Genomic DNA, 4,352 nt, shown 5'->3' on the forward strand with positions numbered 1-4,352 from the left:
CATCTGTGCCAACTGTGTATCAATGATCTTGTTGTGAGCAGTAAGAGCATCGATCTTTGCATCCTTTTCACTTAGAGATTTTTGCATTTGTAGCATCACGTTTCTCATCTCTACTAGCATAGGGTCAGGCTGTGTGGTTTGAGATGGTGGTGGTGGAGGTGATGTGTGTTGTCTAGGGAACCCAGGTGGTCCACTAGACTGTTGGTTGTAGTTGTTCCATGGTTGGTAGGGTTGGTATGGTTGTTGTGGTGGATGTTGGACTTGGTGAGGGTTCTGGATATTGTTGCTCCTATAGGATAGTAGAGGGTTGTTTTTGTAGCCCTCATTGTAAGAGTTGGAGAATGGGTTATTTTGTTTGTAGGATTGAAATGCGTGACATTGTTCAACAGAGCTCCTACATTCCGGTGCATAATGACCAGACATTCCACAACTTTCACAAACAGTAGCAGGTTGGGTACTCATAGCAGCTACACTAGCAGGTTGGGTAGGTTGAGTATTGGCTGCTTGCATATTATCAAACTTATAGTGTAAAGCAGTCAATTGGGCAGTTAATTGTTCAATAGAATTTAAATCATGCTTACCACCCCTATTAGATAGACCTCTAGGATTTCCATACTGGGCATTGTGAATGGCTATCTCTCAATCACCTCCATAGCTCTAGGCACCTCAAGTTGCATGAATCTCCCACTGGCAGCCGAATCTAACAGACATCTAGACTCATTGCCCAGACCATTATAAAACTGCTGAATCAAGAACCAATCTTCCAAACCATGGTGCGGGCATTCTCTTTACAAATCCTTGAATCTCTCCCAGACCTCGAACAAACTCTCATCTGCTTGTTGTGAGATACCTAATATCTGACCCCTCAGACGAGCCGTTTTCTCAGGTGGAAAATATTTAACATAAAAAGCAAGAGCCAAGGACTCCCAATTAGTGATTTTCAAAGCCGCTCGATTCAACCCATTAATCCACAGTTTAGCTTTCCCACTCAAAGAGAACGGGAAAAGTATCTCCATAGTCTGCTCCGGAGTCAACCCCTTTTGCTTGATGGTGGAACAATATTGGATAAAGGACTGAATGTGAAGATTCGGATCTTCACCTGGTTCCCCACCGTACTGGCGTCTCTCGATCATGTTAATCAATGTAGGCTCAATCTTGAAGGTCTCAGCTGCAATAGAAGGCATGATCGCCTTTGGTAGCACGGACAGACTTGGCTTAGAATAGTCTGTAAGCCGTGGGGTAGGTGGCGGTAGCAGATTTTCGTCACCCATCTCTATCTCTGAAACTGAATCTGTATCTGAAGGAAAAAGATCGCCAATATTATGATCAGAATCAGAGTAATTCCCACACTGTGCAATGAAAGTTCTTCGTCTACGAAAGGTTCTTTCGGGCTCAGGATCGAATGGAGTAAGATTACTAGTACCTACGGTCCTGGGCATAGACAAAGACTACAAAACAATGTGAGATCCGGTCTCAAGGAACGTGAGTTCCTTGAGTAGTAACAAACAATAATCTAGGATAAGCAATCAACAACAGAAAATAAAACCGTTTCCCCGGCAACGGCGCCAAAATTTGACAGGCTAAAGTCGTATCACCTAATCAAAAATAACCTAAGGTCCACTAGCTAGGTAGCAAGGGAAGTCAGGATCGAATCCACAGGGAAACAGGCGTTCTTTCTACTATCAATTAATTAATCTAGACTATTGTGAACAAGAGTTGGTTGGTGGTTTGTATGCTAAGACTACGAACGATAATTAAACAAGAATGAATCAATATATTAAGGAATCTAGGGCATAGGTTCGCCAACAAATAATAATCCAGGATATTGAACAATCACGATAATCAACAAAGTAATTAATTAGACTAGCATGCTCTCTCAAGTCGATACTAATCATAGACTTAGAATTAACGGGCTCTCGCTACGTATTAACTCTAATTCCACCTATTGACACAAGCCTAAACATCAAATTGCATCTCTCGAATCTTAATTTGACATTGCATAACTACCACAATTAAACCTGCGCAAATCTAATTGTATAGTGAAATAAACCAATCAATAGGAATAAATTACAATGCCAACAATCATAATCATTCAATCATCCCTTCATATTATTCATGGATCCCCAACCCTAGAAATTAAACTACTCAAGCATGTTGACAATAAACAAAGCAATAATCATAATTGAAAGCATTATTAAAGCAAGACAATGAATTGAAATAAGAAAGAATACCTATTTGAAGAGCAAAGGGAAGTGAAAGCTTGAATTTTTATTGAGAATTAAACTAAGTGTTTTTGCATAAACTAGAGAGAAAACTAGGCTAAGGAAAATCATACTAAGGTTCAATACCAGAAAATAAGATGTCCTCTAAAAACAATTAAAGCTTGTTTATATAGTTTGCCAAAATAAAGCCTAAAAAACGGAAATTAAATGCGTGAAAAACTGCTGGAGGTTGGCGTCGCCCGATCGGGCGATCCACTCGATAGTCGGCCCAATCGGGCCAAAATCCGCCCGATCGGGCGGTTTGCGAACTCTCCACATAGGCTTCTGGATGACCGCTCGATCCGGGTCGGGCGAGCTGCGCCCGATCGGGCGCGCGTTGATGAATCCAAACTGCTTCAATTCCGCCTGATGGTTGCATTTCGCCCTCAGCTTCCAGGGCGATTTGCAATCTTCAGTATAGCTCGCCCATATCACTAAGTCTAACTCCCGGGGCTCAACCATAAGCATCCAAGGCTCCCGAAAGTTGACGATGAAGGTCCCGAACTTCCTCGGGCTCATATAGTGGCCTAGATCAATATGAAACGGGTCTAAAAAGACCAATTTCTCATAATCAAACCTAAAACTCAAGGCACACTCAATAACACACATTAGTACTAGAAACGGCTCCTAAGAGCACGTTTGACACATAAAAGTACTAAGGGACGGGGGTAAAAATACTATATAAAACATGCATATCAGTATCCTAGTAGGATTATAATTCCTTTCCATAAACTCTATAAATAGGTGCCTAGGGTCACATATTTAGATCGAGATTTAAAGTATTCAAAAGGTAAGATTTTCAAGCAAAAATCAGCCAAACACTTGCAACCCATATTAGCTGAAAATCCTAGAACCTTAATGGCGATTCTAGTTGGTCAATCTTAAGGCGGATCCGGACGTGCTGTGGACTATCTACGGAGGGACGACACTTGGAGTCCTAAAGAGTTATTTTTGTTCGGTTCGGGCGCAGCTAGGGAGGGCACGCTACAAAGTGTGTGCATCTGAATTATGCTAAATGATTATGTGCAAATAATATGTTTCCTGGCTTTATGGTTTTTCCGCATGATTTATGTTTATTCATATGAATCATAACCTAACAGTGGTATCACGAGCCTCTTATTATTTTCATAATCTAAATTGCATGAACATGGTTAAATTTTACAAATTTGCAAAGAATTAAAGGGGTGATTAATTTTCGTAATTAATTGCAAATTGCGTTTATTTAATTATATGTATGCAGTTTTTCGGCAGTTTCTTCGTTACTCATCCAAATCGAGTGATTTTTGTGTCAATTCCGTATGTAAAAGGCATTCTAAAATTTTGACAAAATATATATTTTTCGGTCGAACCCAGAATTCCCAAATTCGAAGCCTAACTATGACTTTTCGGAGGTTTTAGTTTTTCGAACGCAAAAGTTTGTAAATTTAAGATGTTAAATTAAGTATTTGCGATTCTTGTTGATAAATCTTGAGTTTTTGATTGACCTACTGTATATGTTTAACAATTATGAATGCCTAGACTTGTTAATTATACAACCTAATTTGTAATTATGATTAATTTGTTGAAATTCGAATAATTTAGAATTGATTTGTTTTTCATAATTAATTAATAATTTAATTAGGTATCTATGATTAAAATCCACCATGAAAATTGATAATTTATGTTAAATTTTTAAATTTTATGACCAGGATTTGAATCCATGTTAATCGGAAATTAATTGATTAATAAATTTTCGATTTTTCGCCCTAAAATTATGAAATTAATATGTTTTATTAATTTGTCATTAATTTTAAATTAAAAATTTTAAATTTTTTTATGAAAACGCCCATAAATGTTGCACGCACAAAGCAATGGAGGCTACGTGTTACCCTTAAGGGGTGTTGTATAGTGCGGGCACGAGACGACGAGCAAGGGAGCTCGTCGCCCGTGCGGTACGAATGCAGCGAGCAACGAGCGTGGCATGCACAAGGCAATGCGCCTAAGGGGTTTGTGCTACGCGTGTGGGCGATGGGGCAACGGTCGAGCAGGTGCAGCGAGCAAGGCAAGCACGCGTGGGCAGCGATGGATGCTGCGCCACACATGCGTTGCCTC

At 39.7% G+C, this 4,352-nt stretch overlaps 1 non-coding gene across 1 annotated transcript; it reads left to right on the forward strand.

Moving 5' to 3' along the window:
• Nucleotides 1-765: 765 nt before the first annotated feature.
• Nucleotides 766-872, forward strand: LOC130464467 (small nucleolar RNA R71). Its single transcript, XR_008924877.1, has one exon. It is a non-coding gene; the product is annotated as a small nucleolar RNA R71 (small nucleolar RNA).
• Nucleotides 873-4,352: the final 3,480 nt, after the last annotated feature.

This window comes from Spinacia oleracea, chromosome 6, assembly GCF_020520425.1.
Source record: "Spinacia oleracea cultivar Varoflay chromosome 6, BTI_SOV_V1, whole genome shotgun sequence".
Classification (NCBI taxonomy): domain Eukaryota; kingdom Viridiplantae; phylum Streptophyta; class Magnoliopsida; order Caryophyllales; family Amaranthaceae; genus Spinacia; species Spinacia oleracea.